Raw genomic sequence first — 27,111 nt, 5'->3', positions numbered from 1 at the left:
TGGACACAAATTCTGCAAGAGTACATGAGCTGGGGATGTTGGTTTCAAAAGGAGATCCACCCAGGAGCTATTTAAACCTGTCCCTTGTTTTTGCCAGTAACGCCAGGAAGAAGGCTCACACACAGAAAATCGCTTTCTCCTAATACTGGCCAGAGGCCTTTTTCAGGAAACAGAGAAGAAAAATCTCTCCCAGCAGAGCTTCTTGTCCTGTCTCCCTGTTAGGGCTCGCTTTCCTCACCTCCCTGTTAGCACTTACCTACAAGAGATAAGGAGGTGCAGAACAGGTTTGAAATGCTTGATTAGACATGGGGAGTAAAAAGGCTTGGATTTTGAAGGAGATCCAAGTGCGGGGCTGATTTGGAGTTTGTCCTCTACAAGAAAGTGGAGAAGGTATTCATGCCAACTGGGTGAAGAAGCGTAAGGGAATACACATACGGCCTCATCTTTATAAAATTAATTAGCTTAAAGCCTCTGACTGGCTTTGCAATGGCAGGGGAGCATCTTCTAAGAGACCCTTTGTTTGGCGGAGGGCACGTTAGCCAAGAGAAACCCAGATGCACATCTGGAACATTAATCTTTCCCCTGACCACACCAATCCCTTCTGGGGAACCAGGAAGCAAGTTCAAGGACGGCTGAGGCTCTAAAATACTCCACAGTGCTTTCCTCTAGGCACAGCAAATCCTCTGCCTGTCCAGGCGCAGAATCAGGTGCTGTATTTCCCAGCAGTCATGTAGCATCTGTCCCTCTTAGCACCCAGTCAATTTTTCTAGTTGGCCTTTTCATCTTTTCTGAGCACTTTAAAGTGCGGCTCAGCCTTTTGCTGCAGTTAGAGGTCCTTTCCAACCATTTCTAGGATTTATCTGATGTGCGCTACAGCCCTGCTGTAGGCTCTGCTCCAAATCGTGTTTCAAGGAGCATTTGTTTTAGTCATTTCTGGGTTAGGCTGTACCTCCCAGCACAGTCTCGTCCAGACACTTGCTCTCCCAACACAAAAGAGACTCGCTGTGCCAAGACACTGTCTTCTCCACCCCTTCTCTGCTGGGTGAACTCGCTGTCCCCAAATCATTTAATCTTCCCACTTGGCTGTAGGATAGCAGCTGTCTCTTCCAATGAAACTAAAGCCACTGGCAAGCAAACCTTCATTCCTGGGAGTAACACCAAGAACAGTCCATCCGCCTGTTTCTTGATCTTTCGGGGCTGTTTCTACCCAACAGTTGCAGAGGGGACATGGAAGGAAACACAGTCTTCAGTCACAGGAAATTTAGGGGGCAGACTTGAGGAGAGGGGAAGTAACTCAAGGGGAAAATGGTACAAGAAAACAAAACAAAACAAAACAAAATAAAATAAAATAAAATCAGAAGTTCAGTGCCAGAATCTGAGTGTCATGTATGAGTGTACAGAAAAATTCTAGCATGTGTGCGGTTGCTTTGTGAGTATAATAAAGCTAATATGGATTCAGTCCGATCTGTAAAATCCTGTCACAGCATGTTATTGCTAATTCCTGAAGATTAAAGCAGCCTTTGGCTCTCCCTCAGTGGCCCAGTATACATTGCAGGCTGCCAGAAAATAAACAAGCAGTATTAATTGGTGGTGTTTTTTTCCAAGAGTGGTTGGCAGTATCACTGTGGCCATTGCAAGTTCTCGCCAATGGCCACAACTAAGAAGTGGATGGGTAATCGTGTACCCCTTTTTTCTGGTTTCCTACATTTGCCACACCACAGCGTGGCACCACAGTGAAATTGGTATTAATGGTACTATGACTGGACCATATCAAATATTTCTCTTTGGGCATTCATCATCTACAAGAAAAGTATTGACTGTTGTACAACAAGATTGAACTTCACCAGTAACTGGCAGGGATTTAAATTCATTAAACAGTGGAATTTGCACTGGAATCACGACAGCCTTCTCCTTTCCTGGGCACGTTTGACTAATGACAGGGTTTTCCAGTAAGGAAACTCAAAGGGCCTTCAATCTTTCTAGTTGAAGTCCCTCTTAATTTTGAAACATCTGAGAGCTACATTCCTTGGAACTGGAGATAAAAATAAATAAAAACGATGCATTTAACTCCATTTTAAAAGCTGGATTCCTCCCCCCTCCCCCTTTTTTTTTATTAAATCAGCTCAAATACAAGTTCTCAGCTTTCCCGATTTTCTCCTTAATATATTTCTTATGGGAAAATCGTAAGTGTGGTCTTGGATTCAGGCTTACTTATGCTTCTGCTCTTTCCAATACCCAAGGGAAACAACACGTTTCCAAAGTTCCTTCAATATTTATATTTTAGAGGTAGTAGCTTGTATGTGAGATCATTTCACATGCCTATCCTTCTCACTTTGAGGCTGTTCATGTAAGTTGTAATAAAGAAAACATATTTTGCAAACTGGCCCAACAGTTGTCATAAGTGTTGATGCTGTGGTCAATACTTTATGTGTGTTTTCTCTGATCTTTAGGTGAAGTGACAAGAGGATGCATCAGGTGGTGTGGAATATTGACATAATTTTCAGATGACAGAAGAAGGGAGGCTTGCAAATGAGATCTGACAGCTCTGAGAAGTTTTGTGGGTAGAAGTGAGAATACGATATGGATCAGGGTAGTGAATTTCCATTACATTTTATTTAAAACATAAGGAAGAAAAAATAAACTGCTGTGATACATAGTCGGTTATTCATTGTGGACTACAGCTCATGCAAACACACAAAAACATCACTTCGGAATAGATTAAAAAAAGGCGCAGCATTTCTCTAATGTAACCAATAAACTAGAGTAAATAACTTGGGGTGTATAATACAATCAGGAAAGCAGTGTTGAGTTCAGTGAGGATGAAAAATATTATGTTATCATATTCCACTTCTGAGATACCTGTATGTTCTGGGGGAAAGGTTAATTGGGCTGTGGGGATTTGAGCCTAGTGGTATTTAATAGCTGCCTGAGGGAGACAAGGGGGGACAGACAATGCAGATCTGATCAGTTCATTTCCTGGTCTTTAACCTCTGGTTTTTGTCTTTCCACTATGGTGGTTTCTCATCGTTACCACTGGAGCTCAGATCTGAGCCGAGGGAATTTTTGGAATTCAGCGTTCATGAGTTCCATACACACTCTGCTTTCCAGTAGTATGTCCTTTTCCTGCTTCATGGCTTGAGACCAGTGGCCTAAGCCGAGAGGGGAAGAGATGAGGGTGGCATTCCAGCCTCGGCAGGAGTCGCGGCCTCGTACAAACACAGCAAGGCCGCAGCCCCCAGCTCCTGCTGTATTCCTCACACACCTGAGCACGTTTGGCCTTTGGAAGAGACGACGGAGGTCCGTCCCCACAGATATCACTGGCAGGACCGCAGAGGAACAGCTTTGCTCAGCCTTACCCTGCTTCTGTGCGGTGCAGCCCAGCTGGCCGAGGTCGGAGCGTGGCTGCCCGCCTGGAAGCCTTACGCTGCCATGCCATTCGTTCGTGGACCTGGAGCACGGCTTGGGAAGATTATTCATCACAGGAGTTGCATCGAGACTTTCACAGCAGGAACTATAAGCTTTTGTTGTTTATAATGAGCACACTGCAGGAGGACAGCCACGGACATCCTTGTGGCTGGAGTTTTCTCCAGTATGAGAAATTAATCTCCTAAATCAGAGGAAATGGTTTCTGGTTACTGGTAGTTCGATTCACAAGCTCACATGAGCTTTTAAGAGAGTTACCTAAAATGTTCTGCTGTGAACAATCAGGTTCTCATACCCGTGTTCACCCTTTCCCTTTCCTCTCTAATTTCTGTGGTTAAACCTTTGCTTACAAGAGCAGGCACCAGAAGTTATGTTACAAGTACTCTCTTGTCTATCTTGTTTGTCATTAATGCAGTCAATAGGTATTGGCAGATCCTCAGATGCTCCCAAGCTCCCCTTCTGTTAGAAGCACTCTTACAGCATTTTCCCCCTTTCCTCCCAGTGGTACAATGGCTATATTATGGGACCAGGACTAAAAGGTTTGTTGCTTCGAGATCTCCTCAATGTGACCTTGTGGAAGTTAAGGAGGTGCTAAGTCACCAAATTACTAATTTATTGCTACTGGCAAGAAACAAACAAACGAACAAACAAACTAACTAACAACTCCAAACCTTACTTCTACCACATTTTAGGCATAAAATTTAGGAAATTTTTAGGAAAATTTACAAAATTTAGGAAATTAGGCAAAGGAGGACTTTATGCGGGTTCTTATCAGGTCAGGAAAAACTTCTGGTTAGCCTGGTTGGAATGAAGTTAAAGAAATAAAAGTAAAACACATTTGTGGTAAATTTTAAAGGGTTGAAGTGTAATATATTTATTTTAAAATCATAAACATATACACAGGCTCACATACACTCTGTCTAGCAAGAAATTATTATGGTTTAAAAAGTAAAGCCTTTGATATAAACCCAAATCTCTTGCAGCAAATGTGAGAAGAATTTTTGTGTTCAGCAAAGGAAATACTTTGTGCATTTTTCCTTAGTGGAAGCAGCACAAAGAACAATTTGTACCGACCTGAAGTTTTGTGGTGTCTCAACTTTGTTTTAAACACTTTGGAGAGTCCAGCTTAACACTGGTAAGGAATCTATTTTTTCAATTATTTAGCTGACACACAGTGTGGTCTCATTTTAAGGATGCAGAGCAGTCACAGCAGTCAAAGAGCAACTGCCTTTAAGACACAAATAGGCACAGTAACCTCTTGAAAAGACCTCAGCTCTTGTTTATCAAAATACAGAATATTTCTTACTCACTTAGGTGAACTCTGGGTCTCGGAAGTCCCGTAACTAGTTTTGTATTTTTTAATATCTAAGCACGTATTCAGCAAAAAAACTCTTTGCAAAGAAGAACTGAGGATGCCTCATCCCTGGCAGTGTGTTAAGGCCAGGTTGGATGGGGCTTTGGGCAACCTGGTCTGTTGGGAGGTGTCCCTGCCCATGGCAAGGGGGATGGAAGTGGGTCATCTTTAAGGACCCTTCCAACCCAACCCATTCCGTAATGATTCTATGGCAATTCTAAGAGGAACTTCTTCAACACTTAAAATGCAACAAAATGCATGATTTTGACTCCAAATGATCCAGGAAAGCTGTTTTTAATCCATACATGCACCTGTAGCTGGTGGTGCACCTCCAGTTATTACTTCTACTCATAAGAACTACCACCTTGGCTGAGATGAGCATTCAGAAGCCCTTTTCCTGCTTAAGGCTGTTCGGGATTCATACAAAAGGAAACTGCAGCCATAAATCACTGGATCCTTCAGGTGTGCTCACAACACAAGCAGAATGCACTGAGATCTGTGGTCACAGCTACCTTCATTTAAAGACAGTGGGAAGAAGTGAGCTACGCAGTAACCCGGTTGTTGCAGTACTTCGCCCAAGTAGGAGAGTTGGCTTGGGGACCTTCTACAGGATGATAGAGCCTGAATCCATGGCTCTTGCTTCACAGGAGACAGCCTAACCGTCGAGTCATAGGACACTGAGTAAGCAGTATCCTGTCCCTTCTTGTTGGGACCCCTTCTAGGGATGCTCTGCAACCCAAATTTGAGATCCATGAGTCCAGACATACAGCGATGAGGAGACCCACAGCTGGCAATACAGCAGTTAGGGAACTCTGCTTCTGAAGCAGCGCTCAGCTTTCAGATGTTCAGTATCAAAACACTCAAACTTTTCTGTCATTTGACCCTTTCACCTCATGAAAGGGAGTGAATCTTTGGTAGTGCTGCTTCTTTGTAATATAGACCAAAGTCTGCACAGAGTGAAGCTCAATCGAAGTGAAGAGCCTTTGCAAAGTTTTAAATGAAACATTGGTTAGGCTAACAAAATATCCCTTATCCCCCAAAAGTTGTCTTTCCACCTTCCCCCACAAAAAGGTTTACATTTCCCTTTACTTTGGTTGGGGGTTCTTAAAAAGGCTTAGCAGAAGGCTGCAGACCACCTACGTGATTTGCCTTCTCAGAGTAATTTTAAACTAGCCACAGATCTAAGTCATCATGAATTGTCTAAGACTTTAAACATATAAAATTAATGGATGCGTTGTTCATTTACCGCACAACAAAGCCAAGCATTTCTCCCTGTTATTGCTATCTTATTATTGGGAAAATGCCCAATAATGCTCATTCTTACAACTCAGCATGTTCTTTTAAGCCAAAAGAGTGTTTCAATGAGAGATGAGCTGGCAAATTCACATTTAAGTTTTTATTAAGTAATTTCATGTGACCTTGGCAATAAAATACTTGCTAAATAAATTCATGTGACTGTGATGATCAATGCAGAAATAAGATTTGCAGACCGTGGACTGCTAGAAATTGCTGGGCCTACTGTTGAAACAAAGAAGCTCATTCTTCTAGGGAAAAAAAAAAGAAAAAGAAAAAAAAAAAAAAAGAGAAAAAAAAGGATACTATGCCATCCCTCTGGTTTTGCAATAAACTTTTCCATTTGTGCTGTGCTGTTTGTGTCTTCTACACTGGTTAAATTCAACAGACAACAACAACAACAACATCCTGAACGTTTCAAACAGTATTTTAATTTGGTTTAAATCAGTTGAAGTAGACAGTACGAACGGATGAAAAACGAATGTAGAACGCTGGAGAATTAACTCCTTTGGGAAGAAGACAAGAAGCAGAAATTGCTAGTAGAAGTACTGCAGTTGCAGGCTTGAAGGTGCGTTACAGAGACACGGAGAACAAATGGAGAGCTCATTAGAGACTGTCTGCAGTGAGTCAGATAGGCTGGTTGGGTATTTCCATCTCCATCTCCTAAACTTTAGTCATTCTGGGTACCAGAAGAGTGACTTTTTTGAACCTGCGGGTAATTTGCTAAAAGATCAGCAAGCTGAGCTAAATTAGCAGATTCTCATAGGAAGTCAACAAACAAATCCCCATTACACCTGCTCAGCCACTGAACCACTGATATGAAAGGCACTCACAAAGAAGTGACATCTTTTCTTCTACACAGCTTTGACTATAGTAATTATGACCACCTAACTTGACTTCGCATTAGCAGTTTCTCATTGTGTCCATGTTTGTGGCCACACACACATTGCTACATTCAACAAGGCAGTAGTGTCAGAGAAATTCTTTCTTGGGGCTCTTTCAAAGGCTGGAGTAGTGAGGAACTGCTCTGCACTATCTATGCAGAATTTGGCTTGGGATCTTGGTAATAAGAAATATCGTAAACCCACAATATACTTTTGGGTGAACTGTAAGTAAAAAATTTGCATTTTGGCATCTAGTTTATTTACTTTAGTGGTCATACAGGAAAGAGTATGGATTAGAGTAACTAACTCATTCCTCAGTCAGTCCTCCCTAACATAAAGTTGCTGTTTCTCAGCTTATGTAGAAAGTAAGCTTTCAGGCCAGAACTGCTATGCCTTGTTTCAGTTTCACCCTGTTGCATTTCTCAAAGCCAAGCTAGGGACTGTAGGAAGTCCAGCAATAGCTCTTCTCCAGCAGTGGGAATAAGAGAAGCCTTGGCGCTGAAACATCCATCAAAACAGAAGTCAGTGATGACAAACATAAAGGGATCCATTATCTGCTTTCCTGTATATATTACAGACCTTGGACCTCCCTGGTTTAAAAGATCAGAGAGACTGAAATGTGTGGCAGGATATGAGGCTGAAAGTACTACTCAAATTCTCCATGTAGGACTGAGGTAGGACTGAGGCTGTACCAAAGTTTATGCCAGCTTCCTGGGCAGGTGTGCTTTTCACCCTGGCTAAGGGAAATAACATTTGCTTAACTCCTGACAATTGTGGAATGCATTGCTAACCTCACCACAGCCTGCCGCAAATGTGAGTGGCAAACTACTACGGCATGACAAACCTTCCTCCGTGTCTAGCTTAGAGCTTTCCTCTCCTTCCAGCCACATGCAGCCTGGCAATCATTCAGTCCCTTACTGTCCCTCACCTGCTTTTTGTGAAAACAATATAATTTCCATTACTGGCATCCAAAACCCAAGGTTATAAATATAAAAATCAGACGGCTATTCCCTCTTTCTTTATGGGATTTTCCAAGATTGTCTTGGATATATTTAGTATTCATGTGTAATGAGTCAGAGTGTCCACCTGTGGTCTCCATAAACCGATTTTGTAAATAGCATTGACTGATGTGACTCAAAAAAAAAAAAAAAAAAAAAAGTTTCTGTTTTCCAGTTTTAGTCTGAATTCAAACACTGTTTGCAGTTCCAAGAACTCTGTGGGTTTCATGCTCTGGGTCAGTGGGTGGGGAATACTGGAAAAGGCACACTCCATCCTGTCCCCTTGTTCCGGTGGGCTGTAGGTCTGCAAAATGATGACTTTATTTTATAGTACAGCAAGCCACCTTTTCATTTAGAAACTGTTTAATATGCAACCTGCAGATGAGGCTCTGGCATACATACTTTCCTGTGTTTGTTCCTCACTTGGAGGTTGCTATTGAAAAACTGAATTTTGCTTCAGAACAAATCAATGTACAAAAAGAGCTGTGGTCTGGTTTTTATAGGTGCTGAAAAGCATGAAAAGATTAAGTCTCACTGACTTTTCAGTAACACTTTGAAGAATACAGAACAACTTGACTTTGGTATTATGTTATCTAAGCTCAATTTAGCCTCATGCCAATGGTGGTAGCCACACTTTGAAGTGACACCTGAACTGCTTTCTTTGGACTGGCGTCATCTGTGCATGGTGTGAAGCCCCTCGGGGCTGCGGTACCTGTCCTCAGTCTTTGGACGTATGACCTGTGGGGCTGAAATGCTCCCGTGCAAGTTGAAAGGGAACACCCATGCCTTTTTGTGCACGGGAGAAGTTTTGGGAAAAGAGCAAAAGAATTGCAGCAAAGAAGAGGAGGCAGCTTGTGTCCTGTTAATAACTAATGAGCTGTGTTAACTGAAGTTTAGATTAGCCCCTCTGGCGATATGGATCAATATCTTCAGTTAAAAGCACCATCATGCATAATGTAGGGATAATAATGTAGATTTAGGTTTATAGTCGGCTATAAAAGGATAACTGAAGTCAGCTCTGCAATGCAGGAAATCCTCAGCTCCAGAAAAACACACCTGAAATGGGGACTCGTGTTCCATTTTAAAATTTGGCATTTCTCAAGACGTTCTTAAGGCTTCAGTTCTTGCCTTAAGATCTAGTTTCATCTGTATCCTGTGTAATCATTGCACAAAAGGATTACCTAGACATCTATCCCATAGTTGTGAAATGATAAGTTGGCAGCTTGGATGAAGGTGTTAAAAGGATCTGTATAAATGCACAGGTACCTACATTAGGAGTCTGTAAATGTTTATAAATAACCAAGGAAATAAAGTAAGAGGATATGTTTGCTGAGTGCTTAAATATTCTGTTGACTTTAGTGGGAGTTTTGGCAAAAGCTAATGGCAGGCTGGCCCCTTACTAAATAGAGCTGAGTGAAACAATTTGTGATTAAGGCTATATCAACTGTGTTTATGTTAGGGTTTAAATGAAGTGTGCTGTGTTTGGGGCTTAGAAAGGTCCTGGCAGAGCTTTTGAACCTGTTCTTAATTGCAAGCTTAATAACAGTACTTAGTTTTCTTTCACCAAACTTTTATGAAATTTACAGTTTGCTTACTTTCATTATGAAAGCCAAGAAATGTGAAACCTTGAAGGATTTTTACATTAATGCTTCAGAAACACTTGAATTTGGAGCTCAAAGCAAGCTTCAAGGCTTGCAAAACCACTTAGCTTGGAATGTATAATACACTAAAAGGCAATAGTCTGCATAAATTTTTGCCAACTGAAACCACCAAGCACCACATAAGATCGATTAGGACACGATTCTGCCAGGTGCCAACATGTCCTGTGAGTCACTGCGCACTTGCAGCTCTTTGAAACCAACAGAACCAACTCAAAAGACACTCAGTACTTACTGAGATTGGATTTCTAACAAATCAGTAAAAGATTCTGCTATATTCATTCTGCTATATGTTTTGACTCAAAGAAGAGACTAAAAAACAAACAAACAAACAAAAACACTCTCAGACTGTAAAATTAATAAAATCTCTGAGGAACCATCATTTCTCCTATTATAATGAATGCAAAGCAAGCAGCTGAGCTACCAGATAACACGAGGCATATTAATTTGGAATTACAGAAGCATTTGATAGCAAGGCAATGGCTAAAGTTTTATCAGCTTTTCCATTATAAGCCACCATAAAAATCTTCTGAAAACAGATAGTTGGTGTATGGTTTCTGAGCCTCAGAGGCATTCTGAAATTTGCATTTGATTAAGTAGTTACCACGAAAAGAAATCAGTTATTGTTATGGCATTCCTTATAAACATTCAACTTAAGTTTAGGGGAATTAAGTTTATTTGGGCTTTTATTACCTATCAAACTTTGGTCCTTAACATTAATTGCAATGCTTATTATTCCATAACTGTAACAAGAGCTTCCTTATTTTAAAAATAACCTGTAAAGGAGAGGAGTTGCTGCGCATTCTTTATGAGTACGTGCTGAGTGTTCCTGATGTAGATACATGCAGCTGAAATTAAGCTGGTAGTGCCAAAGCATGCACTAGAAATACAGTCTAATAACTGACTCAAGCCAGGTATGTTTTCTGTGTAGGAATGGAATCTTTGTGCTCTTTGGTGCCTGCGATGCTATGCAAAGATCATTTTTACTTACTGCCATAGCACAAGTCTTCAGTGATCCTCAAGCTAGTAGCACCCCTGTTTTGATCTGGACCCCAGTAGGCGGGCACTTTCTAAATATGAAAGGCAGTTCAGTTTTTGTTTCAGCAATGTCACAGGCTAAAAAGGAATGACACAGAAGGAGCAACTCAGCACTCACTGAAATCTAGCCGGGCCCCCTTGGGCACCAAGCAAAAGCAGTCTCCCTGAGAAGCACAGCAGCTCTTGCAACATGCCAGCAGTATGACACAGACTAAGGGGAAGGAGTAACCGTGGGCGATTAGAGCAACCAGGACATTATGGCGATTACCCAATTTGCACTACAGCCAAAAACCAGGATAGATGCTGCTATTCTTGTGACAAGTGTCATCCAGTATTTCATGGCATGGAGCGGTTAGGACTCAGAGCCTCGGTGCTGGGACTTACTGCAGGAGAGCACCCAGCAGGGAAGCTGGGTGTTGCACCGCTGACTCAAGGCAAAGAATGTTTGCCTTCAGCAAACTGAATCACAAGTGCCACTTCAGCGGCTGAATCACAAGTGCCACTTCCTATGGCACTTTGTTTTTCTTTCCAGGATTCCTCTGACTGCCTGATAGCAGTCAGATTATAAGATCTTTGGAAAGCTGAATATATCAAAAGTCTTGGACCAATTTTGCGCTTGGTGCAATGCAGTCAGTCAACATTGTTGGCTTTGTCTCTGGGTTGAAGCTGAACCATTAACTTCCTCTAGTCCATGTAAAGGTAGGAATGGTAGATCTAAATTTAAAATATTTCCTTGTTTTTCTTAAGCATTGACTAGCCTTCTGGTTCCGTAGTCATTTAAGGAGCAGTCACTGTTTCCATTACAAATTCTTCTTTCAGGGATTTATCATTGCAATAAAAACATATTCTTATGGCAGAAATATACTCCCTGCACAAATGCTCTGGTGAAGGAAGATGAGTTTAATTGTCAAAAATTGCTGCATCAGAGCAGGACACAAGGAAAAGGACTAAAGACTTGATCTGAAAAGAATGTCAAATGTTTGTTTTTAAGCACACAAGTAATTTCATTGAGTTCCAGAGGTTTGTTTACCCTTTTTAATAAAAAAGCACAGGCACCAGAGTAATTAATAGTTGATAAAATAGTTAATAAATAAATGAATTATACTTGTTTACACTGATAGACCATACATTGCCTAGCATTCATGCAAATAAGAGCTACATCTGCCCATTAAAGAAACAAAGACCACAATCCTAATACAGTAAATAAATAGTGCCATCTCGGTTGTGTCAGGAATTTCAGGTGATTTGTACCCTCAGCTCTTCTTCAACATAACTACAAGAAAGCCAAGCTGCTAAGAGAATTGTCTTCTACCCTCTAATGGAGACAGGCTTGATATGCATCTTCCTTCTACCTGCTCATAATATCTATCTTATACAGATATAATAGGAAAAAATAATATATATTACAGTTATTGGAATTGGACTACTCTGTGACTGAATGATGTTTCTGTAGATAACCAATTGTTCTTCTGAGACCAGAACTCTAATCCATCCCTTCAGCAGCAGAAATTGGTCCTTTTTGTTATGAGCATTAACGCTCAGAAAATTATATCTGTTTTGTCAAAAGTATTTCCCTACACAAGCCTACAAATGGATCCACATCTGCATGAAGCCATGATGCAGGTAGAGGATGACTTTAAAAAAAGGCTGAAACTACTGATCACTGAGCTACTTACTGGCACAAATTTTAGTGTGCATATAGTAGTATGCTAAAGGAAGAGCAGAAACACTTATTAAGGAACTAGTTGCAATCCTAACCATATGTCTAAAAGAAGTATCAAAATATTAATTTGTCTACAGTAGCTGCAAAAATTGTGTGAGATTCTACAAATATTTAAGCATAACAGATGCACAGTATTACCTCCGGATGACACTAAGAGATGGGGTCCAAAACAACTAGTGAAGGAATATTTCCTGTTTTTTTAACATCATAACTGTAGACCTTGCAAAAAGTAGAGAGAGAAAAATTGATAGAAAAATTGATAGAAAAGTGAAGAGAAGCCAATGAAGAAAGAAAGATCTTGAACCTATTTGTAGAGTTTATGCCTCTTAACTAAATTCGCTACTGCAGTTACCACAAACCCACATCAAATATTCAAAGAAACTGCCATGCCCAACATATTTAGTGAGCTGTAGGCCAAAAGCATATGTCTATGGAAATTAAAGAAAGAGGTTTTTGACAAGCAAGCCTACCAATATTTTATTTTTTCTTCTCCCATTGAATTGAGCTGTAGGTACTGATAAACAACAGCAGTTGTATACAAAATAATTCTGCTTTCAACAGCATCCATTAAGAACACGTTTTGACAATTATTATATTTTTTTTTTCCTGTGTCGTCCATTGTGTGTATAGCAATATCAGAATAAGAACACTTCTAGTTTATTAAAGTACAATAGCACACTCTAATTACCCATTCAGGTGGTTTTAATATTTACATCCTGACTGAAATGCAGTGAAGAGACTGCAAAAGATCTGCTCCTCTCAGCCCTCCTCCTAATGTTGCATCTGTCACTTCTGGGGCTTCAGTCTCACTCCATAAATAATTTTTAAAGGGACCCATATTTAGTGTAAAATTGTTATGTAATGTGGCAAAACTATTACATAATACAGCATGCTGAAACTTACTTTTTGTTTTCTTCCCCAAAAGAGATGTTCTGGTTCTTCATATACTGGAATGGCAGTCATCTGAGAGAAGTACAGAGTTTCCTCCAACTCAGTCCCTAACTAAACAGCTCTACAAGTTCAATTTTAGCAGGCTTTGATCAAGTTTAGGGAGACCTTACTGAAACAATCTTTTGCATATGTTTGGCCTGCAAGGCTAGAATTACCAAAAAAGTCAGCTGTAGTAGTGACCGGCAAATAACTTTGAATAAATTTACAAAAGATCCCATAGTATCTTCACATATAGGGACAGAAAAAGCTAACAACAACAAAACCCAACAGAGCTGCAAATTACAGAGGTAGTTCCACAAGTAAAACTGTTGGAGACAGGGAATGAAGAATCAGGCTGGGCACTGGGTGCTTTTAAATCCGGGTGCTGTATTGGGACTGAATCGGAGTCTAGTCATATTTTTTGTTTAACATATAAGATTGAGACGCTGGAAAAGCATCAAACTGAAAAGAAAAATCACAGCCCTTACTGAAAATAATTTTAGAAAATACCACAGAGGTCTTTATTTTAAAGGAAGATTTCTGGAGAAATTTACCTTGGAGCCAAATTCCCCTTTCTGTATCACATGCTTCTCTCCGTGGATTGCAAGTGGAAGAATATGCACGTCTGGGGGAAAGATATGAGGAATGTTTTTTAATTTTGTTGACTTAGACCTTCTTGACATGGAATTTATCTCAACCTGCTCTTGTTTCTTATTGGACTCCTAGTCCACTGAGCAGTCCACGGAAAGGTGTTCAGGGAAGTGAGAGTCACCTGAGGAATTTTTATAGGAGTTCTCCATAACAGAAAGAGACACCTTAATATCTAATCTTCTAATCTTTTTTTTTTTTTTTTTTTTCAGCTCATTTCCTTTTAGCCAAGGGAAAACTGAAAGTAACAGTAAAACAGGTAATAAAGCTGACAAGGAAGTGTTGTGTGTTCAAGGTTGAACACATCAGCCCATCCTTGACAGTCTGTGAAATCAGCCAGCTGTGATACCGGACTGACTATTAAAAGATTTTATTTCCCTAAATTACGTAGAATAAAAATGTCGCAGGCTTCCCACCTGCACTTCCTAAGGGGATTTCACTTCAGAGCAAGCTCCACTGTAAATGCTGGCTTAGCAATAAGTCATGCGGAGGCTTTGTGCATGTGGTACCTATTACAGAGGCTGGAAGCAGCTCTATGTCTCCTGCAGTGGTGTATGTTTCTACAAGAATGGAAACTACCTGCTTTTAACTGGTACCAAACATGCTTGCTGAAGGGACTAAGGCCCACTTTGTAAGCTGCTTTGAATCATAAGGCAAGAATCTGGGTCAAGCCTCGTCCCTTTTACACAGCAAATGCACAACAGCTACGTGCTTTGTATGTTCCGCATCCAGTCTCTGGACTGGATGTATACCCAAGATAACAAAGTGTTGCACTCATTTTGCTGAAACAAATTCAAAGTAACAAATAAACCAGCTGAGGATACTCTGGTGAACAAAACCACTCCTAACAGTTTTCCTCTTGCAAGTGTTATGCTGTTTCTTTAATACTTAAATATATCAAAATGGTGCTTAGTCCCATTTAGTCTGACAATGTTGTCAAGTGCCACGCTGTTTCAGACAGAAAAATATTTTACAGTCATATCTTCTCAAAGCCGAAGTCACTTTAAACCAGTAGTCTATAGTTACAAACAACAGGAACTCACATGCCTTTGGGCACTTGCAGCAAAAAGCTTTTACTGAGAAGGGGTCAACACACTCAGATGCAACAAAACACTGCTGATGCAGAAAACTTTGTCATATTTAGTCAGTGCGTTACAATGGACAAGAGCCATTTGGGAAGGGCTCTGTCTTAACAATTCCGCTGCATCTCTTCACCTCCACTGGCACCGCAGTACAAAAAAGTCAGCAAAGGATTCTTTGTAGAAAAAGAAAATCAAATAGGGCTGAAAAGTTGTAAGATAGCGTTATTATCAGATTCATCTTAGGGGTAGACATTCACATGAAGGAAAAATCATAGGAAAGGAAGAGTCTGCCATAAAAGACTATTTGGTATGTAAGCAAAACAAGGAATGTCTGGGTCTGCAACAGGTCAGTGACAAGAGATAAAGCAAGATGTAGGTTTGCCATGACTCAGCTCAGCAGTCTGGTGCAAAACCCAAAATAAAAAAAAATAATAATTTTAAAATGTCTATAAAATTTGGTCTTCATTTTGGCTGAGGTTGTTCTCTAAGACTTCTTCATAAGCTGTTTTGGGGCTGGAGGGTTTCTCTTCCTATTGATTTTAAAATACCTGCCAGTTTTCTTACAATTTTGCTCCAGTGTTAAGCGCAAGGCTGAATTTCCACTTACAACCCACACATTATTTGCTTTCCTCATTCACATGCCTTGGAGTTTATTACCAGCCTTTGATTTAGTTACTTGAAACACGGCAGGTACATATGAATGGATAAAGTGATCCATTAAGTGCAGTAATGCTGTATTCATAACCTGCAATGAATTCACACTGCTGATACTTTCAGATTATTGAATTACATGGGAGTTTTTTTATATTAATTGTTAGGTATAAAAAAAAAAAAAAAAAGAAAGAAAGAAAAAAGCATTGATAGTTTGTAACACTTGCAAAATCAAACTTTCAGAAGTTAGGAAATCACACATTTGCATTTGCCCCAACAGCCTTAATTTTGACACATTTTGTTCAAGCTAGGGATGAAATGGAGAAGTTGCAGAATGAAAGATACTTGGGAAACCCCAGGTTTCATGCTTCCTAATTTTGATGTGTTGATTTTGTAACAAGACTGAACTTCAGATGAATCAGGGCCCTTGAGAAGAAAGAGCCCATGACGAAGGCAATAGAAGATCATACCAGAACACACAAACACGAGGCCAAATTTAGGCTGGCCAGACAGATAAATATCTGGCGCTTCCCAAACTTGGAGGACTTGATTTTCCACTTTAAAAAAGGAAGTGTGAGTTTCAAGTGTGCCTTGTTAACTCAGATTTTAAAGAAAGCCTACTCTGTTCCCATGCAACCATATCAATGGGATTTCGGTGCTGACCACTTGTGATTGCTACACCGAGGCCAACTGCTGGAGGAAGCAGATGAGCAGTCTCGGCTACCAGCCACACACACTGTATTGCCCGTGGAGAGAACTGGTGGAAGAAGGCTCCTGGAGGGGGGCAGAGGAGGGGTCTTTTCCCAGCCTTCCCCCAGAGAGCTGCTGCAGCACCCCAGTAGCCTGTTGGTTCATCACCTCTCCTGCTGTGCTGGCTGCAGGACATGCCAGCGTTGGATTGTGGTGCTAGGAAGCTTCCCTAAGCTCTGTGGGATCTCTGCAAAGCTTAGGATTTCTGGAAAAACAATTTTGCAAGACAAAATAATGCATTTTTTTTTTCTACATTAAGAGCTCACTTCTTTTCCTCCTGCCACACAAATTTGTATGTGCACACCCCTTACGTACCTGTATTTCAAAGTCCTGTTGGAAGCAACAAAGATGTTAGAACTTCTCAGGATGAAGTAACAAGAACTATTTTATACTGAAATGGGTCAGGGTTCCCAGACGTGCAGGTAGGCCAGCTGCCACCCCTAAGATTAAAGAGATGTTAGAGTCTACTTCAGTGCCTCAGGTTCAAGGACAATTTTGTCCTGCGTTTCCTCCTTTCCTCCAGTGAATACCCATGTATGGGGTGCACATTGCTGGTCCAGGTTATCCCAGTAAAATTGTTACCACTGACTTCAGGGTGACAGGAACCCAAAGCAACTTTTACCAGTTTCCCTGAATGAATCAGAATTTTAAATGTGCAAGGCAAGTGCTGAACGTCTGCCACAGCTGTTACGGGAAGAAAGAAAAAAAATAATAATGCCATCGTAATAGCACATTTCTCTCTCAAGAAGCTTTAATGTCAGGAAACAAAATACCCAAGTGCAACTATTTTTCTGACTTCTTCATTGTTGGGGGTTGCCAGAAGAAGGTCTTTTTTGCTTCACAGACCACCACAAAGTTGAGACATGGAGAACAAGAGATTGTCCACATGACTCTTCTGTGAAAGTTCTGGATTTTCCAAATGGCAGTTTACAGTTACATGTTTATTCTTTTTTTCCAGTCAGCGAGTATTACAAAAATAAAGGACAAAAAAACAGAGGTTATGCTAATATTTCCCAAGTGACTATCAACAGCATGCAGTTTCAGTCCCTCATGCAGATGATGGTAAATTTTCTCAAGAAGCTAAAGCAGACACAGTCCGTAGACAGACAGTTGTGGAATTATGTAGAAGATAATCCTTTGTAAAATTCTTATCTATAAAGCCATATCGACACTTGTTTTTAGGTGGTTCTTTGAATTATTGGTAACATTCAGCATGTTCTCTGACAGACGCCAACAGCAGAGGTAGTAAGGAATTTTCAGCAGAGCTGAAAAGCCCTTAGGTGAGCAAGTACGTCTATCACTGTTAAAACATTTTTGCAGCTGGTGAAACTACCAAATTTCTGATCTTCTGCCAAACACATTCAATAGTTGACGACTGACATTTAGACATTTTTTCCTTTTTTTATCAGATTTTCTGTCTTAATAAAAAAAAAATCAAATTATTTAAATTCTGTGTAATTGTCTAAATACTGAGAATGATGGCCTGTTTTACAGCTGTCCAGTACGATTCACTGAATAATGCAAAAGGTAGACTTCAAGTGGTGGAATAAATTATACCTTGCTTACTCATTGGGATGTTGGTAATAGATAAGCTGTTCATAAACATTAAATGTAACAACCCTTATTTGTGATTTCTTCTTTCTGAAAACCTCAGAAACTTCTGAACCAAACTTAATACAGATTGATGAACCATGCCAAAATGAGAATGCTCCTGGACACAAAATCATATTGTTGGACAAAAGCACAGAGTTGTCTTCAGTAGAAATATTTCTGCAAAAATCTCGCTATCTTTATCATATAATTTGTCATTTGAATTTGGCCTGTATTTTTTCTGTTTTCCAATGTAAGTGAATGACAATCATTTGGAATGGAAGGATCTTTGGTATGTCCATATTTCCCACTGTGAATTTACGTCATTCTGTTGAAGTTAACCTGGTGAAGAGGTGGAATGGGCTCTAGGTATTTACACACTTCATTTTCTGTGCTGTATAATTCACCAGGGATTTGGTCCAAAGCTCAGAGAAGTTAATATGAGTTTTTCTATTTCTCTATTTCAGATCTTTAACTCTTCATTATCTTTCTGAATGTTCACCTGCAAAACTCCTTCCTTGGAGTTTTACTTTTTCATTTGAAGACCCACTGGAGAAGCTCATTCCAGATCTGCAGCTGTCCTGTTTTTAATCTTTACCTGATTTCTTCCTTTCTATAGAAAGGCAGCTTGGGATATTCTCTGTTTCTCCCATCTCTTTTCCAATTGCACCATGCATGCTCCTCAAAACCCATGTCACATGCCTGTCCGGTGTGACAAAGCAGGGACTAGGAGCTACCTGGTTTTGTTACTCTGATTCATGGTGGAATTTATGTTTCCACCACATATACATACAAAGTCAAATGCTTTACAGAAATCTATTAGAATCAATGCTCCACTCTCCAGAGCTATGAGATGCCATAGGCAAAGGAAAAATACAGAAAAAAAAAAAAAAAAACTTGTTTTGGACCTGAACTTTTCTTGGGGGTTAACTACATAAGCAATATTGTGGCACTGAGCTTAAACTCTTTAGCTTTGCTGGACCCAAACTGACTCGCACAGAATCATCTTAGCTCTCTCTGGAACCACTGCACTGGTCGAACTGCAAACTAAATCATCTTCCCATGCATGATGGGAAGAGATGACTCAGACAAACTGGTTGTCTCATCTAAAAGGATATTCAGGCAAAATAGTTCGTTGCAAATAGTTGAGCTCAGTTTTTCCTGTCAAAGACTTTAAGGAGCATCAAAAGAGAACAATAAAGTTCACTAAGAACTTTCGGACCTCTCAGCCACCTCACTTCCAGACAACACCTCAGCCACCTCTCCCCATGAAAGGTAATACTAAAGCCACCAACTTAAATAGTTGAGGAGTTTGTCAAGAACACTATATACCGCAATAAGCTAAAATCATTGGACCTCAGGACTGTTAGCTAATGTGAAGAAGTAAACCAAGAAGCAAGCATTGGTGTGTGCCAAAAATGTTCTCTGGTGAGAACTGCAATGTTTATGGATGAAAGTTGCTGATGTGATACACTGTCATAAACCAGTTTTTAGGATACAAGGTGTAGAACTGGTTGGCATTTGGGCCTAAAATTGATAGAAAGTTAGGAATACTTGAAATGAAACTTTGTTTATTTAAACAGACATACATATTAAATATGCTCAAATAAATATGTGATTTGGAAGATCTAGCAGGTTATAAAATTAGGTCAGCTAGCCTCTGGAACAGGTTAGCTGGTGCATTTTCACTGGCTGGAAATAGTTAAATAAAAATTATACATCTTTATAGATGAAACTTCCCATCACCACCAGCAGCTATGAGCAGGAATCATTCAGTGACATTCCAAGGCTTCTGTTACGTAGGAGGCCAGCCGGGATCATCATAATGATCCCTTCTTGTTTTAAAAGCTCTGAATACTATATGCAATCCCTGTAATTAATCTAGCTCCATAGGCTTCTATTTACAAGGCAGTTATTTTGGCTGTCTGTATCAGGAGAAATAACTAGTTGCAGCCAGTCAGGGTTTATTGAAAGTAGGGAACTACTATTTGGAGCAAAGTCTGTTTCTAAAAAGCTTGCTGTATAAGTCTACGCTCTCTGGAAACACCGAAGTTGATCTCTATGACACATCCTATTTGCTGAAAGTTTACGGGAGATTGACTCATGCAGTTTTATGTTGTGCTCTGTTTAAAATACTATTTTTTTTTGGTTGAGTGGTAGCTGTTTCAGTGGTTACCTTTTGGTTTGATGGTTTGTTTTTATAGGGCAGAGAAAGTTTACCCAAATTACGAGGAGTTGCCAGTACTGCCTGAAGAAAAATGTCATCCTGACATTGATTTCTTTGGGGAATGAATCATGCAGCTATATAACTTTTAGCAGTGCTGTCTGTCTAGATTTGTGATCTTTTTTCTTTCTTTTAGCACAAAGTTTGTCACTTGAAACAATGCGTGATGTCTCGTCTTAAGAATATTTATAGTTTAGCCTATGTTTACTAACAGTTCTGTTCTGTGTCACTCGTGTCTGGCATATGCATCATCAGTAGTTCCATTTCGGTATAGAAACCCATAATTTCACTTTATATTTTGTCCATATGCATCATTTTTGTGGCTATCTTTTATCCGCGATGGGGCATTACAAGAAGGCCTTCTTAATGATAGAAACCATAATGTGTCCCCAATATAGCACAGCATAGATAATTGTAGACAGGAGTTTAGGGGTATTTTTGGCTTTGACAATTAATGACTGCCTGCATGAAAAATTTAATGCATTGCATCACATAAAAAAACACCAAGAAAAAAAACAATGGCACATTTCTTCAGAGAGTTCCCTTGAGCTCAGTTAATCCAAACAAAATCAAAATGGCCAGATCTTTAAATCAGCACAGGCAGAAAACCTAAGTAATGAATACAATTTTATGGAGTTCTTCAGGCCGGATCTTGCTTACTTGAAGAGCTCCACTTAGGAAGAAAGGGATGAGGAATCCCAGGAGCAGCAAAATCACAGTAGCAGATGTTTGTAGTCTGGTTCTAACCCCACATAATTAGAATAACAGACAAATCATAACTTCTCATTTTCTCATCCGTGTTTTCTTTTTAAGATTGCTTGAGTCCTTTGTTTTCATGCTCTGTTACTGTGCATCCTTGTTATTTATTAAGTGCTGCTTGATGCAAATATTTGGAGATATGAAGCCATTGTGTCTTTGCTGTCATGTTTTTTAGGGACGCTAGTCAAAAAAAAATCAACTATTGCCTCCTTGGAAGGAGGCTCAGAATTTAGGTCTTGTCTCCATCACCCTTCCCACCAGGAGGACCAGAGAGACACTCACTGAATGTGTGTCTGTACGTATGGCATGGCATGGCATGACAGTGGTGATTGCATGAGGTGGCGTCAGCACCGAGTGGCACCGAGGCACTGGCATCCACACGCAGGGGAAGACTCACAGTTACTGACTCATTCCCCACCACAGATCCTCCTGAAGGGAAGGCACGTGCTGTCTGTGAATAACTTCTGTCAATTACTGCTAAGAGGCAGTAATTCATTTCCAGATCAATTAAGTCTAGAATTTAAAAATAAAAATAAAATGTTATTGCAGAAAAAAGGCCAGTTCCAGCTGGGGAACTGGCAGAAGCAGCATCCAGCAGGATGCCAGTCTAAATCCATTTGCAGTGCTCATCTGCACCCTGGTGAAATCGGTTTCCCACTTGCGTGAGCAGGCACAGCGCCATCCTGCTGCATGGGTACTGGGGCGGGCAGCCAAGCGCTCATGCGCACGCACTGACTGTGGGCAAGCAGGGCACGAAGCCAACCCCAGAAATGTGGAGGCAACAGCATGGCCGGAGCCTCTGCACGGATTCAGCAGCTAATGGACCGTGTCAGCAGCACAAAGCTGGAGTCACCTCGGGGATCAGCCAAGCAGCCTCCTCCACTGCCGGAAGTCATTTTTGTCACCAAGGGATCGGGTCTTAAATTGCACAAGAAACAAAGAGGGAGGAGAGGAAGAAGAGCAATTGGAGATTTCTTAATGGCGGCTTGTGTGATCAGACTCTGCTTACCCTTTGCATAGTCCTTGTTCTTTTGATTAGGTCATTGGTTTTTTGGGAAAAAACCGTCTGATGGGATGCAGAAGGGTGGATGCTTGCATGGCAAATCTCTTCTGTGCTATATAGGCAGGGAGCAGACAATATCAGAGGCAGCTTCTTACCATTAACTCAGCTCTTCACAAGTTCAGATTTTCTCTGAATTGCTTTTGGCTGGTTATAGCCCAAGGGTACGAGACCTCTCTACCACAGCATTGGACAAAAAACCAAAAAACACCCTGCCAGGATGCACTGGTTCCCCTCAGCACGTACTGCTCTGACCAAACTGCAAGCACCTAGCAGAGAGTGTGGCAATTTCCTGTCCCTTAGACTGAAAGTGACCGTGAATCCTATAATAAAGTTGGAAACTCCAAAACACTTGGAGAAATGACAATGCCACATAATGTTTTACTGATAGTGTTGGACTTAGTCCAACACTGTCCTTGGAACTGATTTAATGTTACTTCTAAACTCATAAATTCCTTTGAAGACTGTCATAAAAGCCCACATATTAAACAAAGCCACGCACCAAATTTTGTTGATGAGAAATAGTGTGCTGATTTATGAGCCTTTCTTCTATATCTATATTGCTATAGCCAGAGAACAGACAGATTAAAAGCAAAGCACCCAAGCATGTGTCACTTTCTATGTGGGGATGAGACAAACACAGACTTGAAGTTTGGGAGAATCCTGCCTTGGGGAAAAATGCTGAAAACTCAGTGGTTCACAACAGTTCCCATCAACAGCAAAATAATTGCTCTTCAGAAATCTTTCTATAAGCCCTGTAGCTTGAATTTATCCTTTCCAGGGATGGCTGAGCATTAGCTCCAAGTGACGTGAATTACTCCAAATGGTAGAAGTCACAGCAGCCCTTTTATCCAGTCCATGCTAGTGCTGCGCTTTATACGTTGAACTACTTTTAAACTAAAACCCACTCATATTGTATACTTACAAGTATCTACACTTCAGAGACATGCATTTGAAGTGGGGACTAGAATGCAGTCTTCTGGTTCACAAACCAGAAGTCAGAAGCCTCAGAGGCTTGGAGCTGTAAAAAGTCTAATTCATTATCGGGTTTAAAAATAAGCAAACAAAAGAAAAGAAAAATAAAACATTTTTCTGAATATGGACTGGGTGAGTGTTTTTCCTTTGACTTTGTTAAGATGTCAAGCAGAAAATATGCCAGCACCATCACCTCCCTCCCCTTCACTACCAAACAGTCTCACAGTCAAGACAATTAACTAGGAAGGTGGGAGAACAAAGTTCAAAACTTTCTTTTTCTTGCCAGAAATACACCCACACGGACATGAAACCAACTTTACGATACGTGTTACACAACACTGTGTGTCCCCAAACAGCAAGGAAGCGATAGAGGAGGTAAGGGAGAGTTCATCGAGCGGGGCAGGCAGATGTTTCAGACACATTTGGCAGCAGGGTTCAGGCAGTGGCCGGGGCCAGGGGCTCTGAGAGCAGCAAGTCAGCCCCTTTGGAGCAGTAAGCAGTCACTGTTACCATTGATGGTGGTCAGGAGGCCACCAAAAAAAAAAAAAAAGGTCAGGAATGCCTGTTTCAGGCTGTGCCTGTATTATTACATACCTATGGGCTAAGAGGGAGGTGTTCAAGCTTCCTCTGGTCTCCTGTGGATTCTTTCTTTTCTATTGTGTCTCCTCTCTAGCTTCCTTGCAACTTTGCCTTCCGTTTTACCGGATGAGCTCATGAATCCTCCAGGGCAGGTAGCTGCTCCCTGGTTTTGTTTTTTTCTTTTTCGCAAAGTGCTGAAGAAAGTGCTAAAAGCTGTTTGATTCTGGCTGTGTTTGGAAAATATGTGGCAGAGTTCAGACTGAAGAAGAAAAAAAAAAAAAGAGAGAGAAATTAAATACTCTGTAAATCTATATAATCTATAAATGCATGTGTTCAATCAGAAGGCCACATGAGTAATGCAAGCCTTCATGGCTGAATGCTACGAGCAGGAGACTAAGATCCCATGGGAATGATGTACTTGTGCCTTGAAGTTTTTTCAATGTTCTTCAAGATAAGGAGGTTTCACATAAAATCCACAGGTCAGCACATGACCTAGGTACCACTTACACGTTCACGTGATTTATCCTGGGCACCAGCTTAGCGTCTGCCATCTCTGGTGAATGTCTCGTACCTACCAGCCAGCTTCCACTGCAGCACCCCACAGAGTTCCCCACTGCAGGGAAGGGTTGAGAGCGAGCTGGTGAGCAAAACTCAGGTTTGCACTAGCACAAGGCTTCTCTAAAAAGGTTAAAGAGAGCAGGATCAACCTGTTTTATTTTGCCATGGTGGGGAATATGCCTGTTCTCATGCACAACTTCACTGCTAATCACCACTAGAAACTCAGAAAGCAAACACAAAAACTAGATGCTTGGTCGATATCAGTTCACCAAAGTGTCTTTAGGTCTGTTTCTAAATATAAATATTTTCATTAACCATGCAATCCTCTGTTCAATTGCTTACATTAATTAATTTAATTATTCATTTTTAGAGAGGAGCCTCAGACCAGCACAGGAAGGTCGTAGCTGGGCGGGACAGAAATGTGATTCCAGGCAGAACATCACACTTGGTTCCTCTTTCTCAGCCCCAAAATACCAATCCTACAAAGAGCACTGGGGATGTTTGAAATCCAGGGCCAGGACTGAGCTCCATGACTCAAGGCATTATGTGAACTCTAGGAGCAGAGTGAAAGAGAACCCTAAAAGACAGAAATGCCTGAGATAAGACTGTAAAAATCTAAGGCTGGTTAAATGCCCATAATCTCTCGTGTGTAAACAAATAGTTAAATTTCTGTCAGGGAGCAGCATGTTCAGTTTTCTGAAGAAGCCATATTTCCCAGAAGGAATTACATAAATATTTATGAAAATAAAGCAGGAAATATTTTCCCAGGGTAGGACACTGTTCAGCACTACATCAGGTCAGCAGAAGCTGGGGTTTATTTTGTCAGTCTTCCCCTGGAACTGAATCATTGCCCTCTTGTTTGCAGAAATCTGTTCTGACACAGGAAGAGGCTGCACTTAGATAAACAGAATTACAAACCACACTGAGTATTTCACTTTCTATCGCATCTGCGAATGCATATCTGAGCGCCTTACTATTTTGAACAGCTTCTCTGAGTGATTGCATGGAAAATAACAATAGGTAACTGTCTCAGGCTTCTCGGGAAGTCTGATGCCATGTGAGTAAAGTCAAAGGAATCTTCAGTGGAATTAAAAGCCAGCAGACTGACTGTCAGAGAAGCCTTCACAAAGAAAGTGTTTATGACTTGTTCACTGTGAGCCAGTAAATTCTAGTAAAGTGCAAAAGCTAGAAACATGAAGTTGCAATGCAGTGCTACCTGAGTGAGCAGAAGTCACACACAACTGAGGTAGGTTTAACAAACGGGGTACAGCGTCTGTTCAGTAGGACATCTCATAAAGAGTCCAGCAGCTCTCTGAATTTATGGCCTGCACCCCAAGCTCCTTCTGAGACCTTGGTACTGACCAGCCCTTCTGCTCCCCGAGCAGCAGCTCTCTCCGTATCCCTCCTGCCTCGCAGCACACACTTCCAGCTGGAATCTGGTCAGCTTTTCTGTTTAAGGGCTAAATGAAGAAGGTAGGAGGGGATAAAAGGGTGAAAGGAGAGGTAGGAATACCCCCAAAAGGGGTTGTCAGCTCTAAAGCAGACCTAAGTTACTCCAAAACTGCCATCCCTGAGTCAGACCTGGGAACATTCAAGATCATCCCTCAAGGTACCAAACTCAACAGAGTCAAACTCCGTAGGGAGGCCAAGGAGATCATAGCTGAGAGGGGAACATCTATTCCTACACTGCTGGGCTGCCCCTCAAGTATTTAAGAAAAAAATTCCTAATATCATTAGGGTCCTATGAATGTTGTTTACTGAATGTAGAAACAAGGAGATTTTGGAGAATTTTTGTCCTTGTTCAGTTCTATTTTGGCAGCTGTTTGGAGGCATATTAAGGTCTAGTCATTGCTTATATCTTACTCAGAGAAATAACACTGGTGGAGCCTTGTGTTTACAGGCTCGAGCAGACAGTGCATGGTGTCAAAACCAAAAATGACATTTTACAAAACACCCTTAGGTTTACTTTCCTCTCTACACTTGGCAAACCACACGGTACCACTTTCCCTCTTCCATCTTCTCTAAGCTTTGCCATGATGATTGATGTATCCATTATGACATCCTGATACACTCCAAATCATCATGATCTGTTACACCAGGAGAATAGAAAGCCATGTAGGAACCCAGAACAGAGAAATATATATATATATATATATATATATTTCCTTTTACTTCAGTTGCCCCCAGGTGTATTCAGTATACTGCCGTACAGAAAATAAAAGTTCTCCCTAATACTAAATCTAGTTTAGAAAGGTTGCCAGCAGATTCTCAGCACCTCTGCCTGAATCGGTCCATGGTAATGGACAGGATGTATTAAGCTGGAGTTCACCCACAGAGTCTGGGAATCTATGAATAATTTAAATTGGCTGTAGAACTGGCCATCTTCTGATGCACACCATTTTAGGGTGTCGTCTCTATTCCTTATCATTTAAGGAGAGAGTAAGTCATAAATGACTTACCCCTTGTCATTTAACTACTAACATGTGCATAACCAAGTCAAGGTAATACCAACGAGCAAGGAAGTGCTTGGGCTCCAAGGAGGATTAGTACTACAGGAAGGTTACCTGACAACTGCTCAGCTCAAAGCAACAGAATATTTCAGGATTTTCCTTTGTGTCTTCTGGTGGTTTCCTTGTAAAACATTCACGCCTTAAGAAATGTTTGTTTTATGTCTTTTATGTCTGGACAACACTGCTTAGTTTGTTTTTCTCCCTTGCCTACAGACATTTCTCTAAGCCCGATTCAATAAGAATTAACACGCACAATAGGCAATGTGCCTCATTAAATCTCCATCAGCAGTGAAGTTGCTTGAGGATTTTTCAGTGAACCTGGTTTGATAAATACTGATTCACCAAACCCAAGACTTTTGTTCTACTATATCTATTGTGATGGATTTCCTGTTAAGGAAGATTTTCTAGCCCCAGGATGGGATTT

The 27,111-nt window shown here is 40.7% G+C and overlaps 1 long non-coding RNA gene across 2 annotated transcripts in view; it reads right to left on the bottom strand.

Annotated features, from left to right (window-relative positions):
* Positions 1 to 2,394: 2,394 nt before the first annotated feature.
* Positions 2,395 to 27,111, bottom strand: part of LOC310895309 — a 37,549-nt gene continuing 12,832 nt past the window's right edge. The window contains exons 2-4 of one of the 2 annotated variants that reach the window (XR_014580604.1): positions 23,635 to 23,878; positions 16,748 to 16,872; positions 2,395 to 3,607 (exon numbers count right to left, since the gene is read on the bottom strand). This is a non-coding gene — a long non-coding RNA (uncharacterized lncRNA). The remainder of the gene's footprint in view (positions 3,608 to 16,747; positions 16,873 to 23,634; positions 23,879 to 27,111) is intronic. The other variant, XR_014580605.1, reaches the window with a different exon arrangement.

The sequence above is a fragment of the Anser anser genome, assembly GCF_964211835.1.
Source record: "Anser anser genome assembly, chromosome: 2".
In the NCBI taxonomy this organism is placed as follows: Eukaryota; Metazoa; Chordata; class Aves; order Anseriformes; family Anatidae; genus Anser; species Anser anser.
Note: the sequence above shows the minus strand (reverse complement) of the source record. Positions and strands in the feature narration are given on the sequence as shown.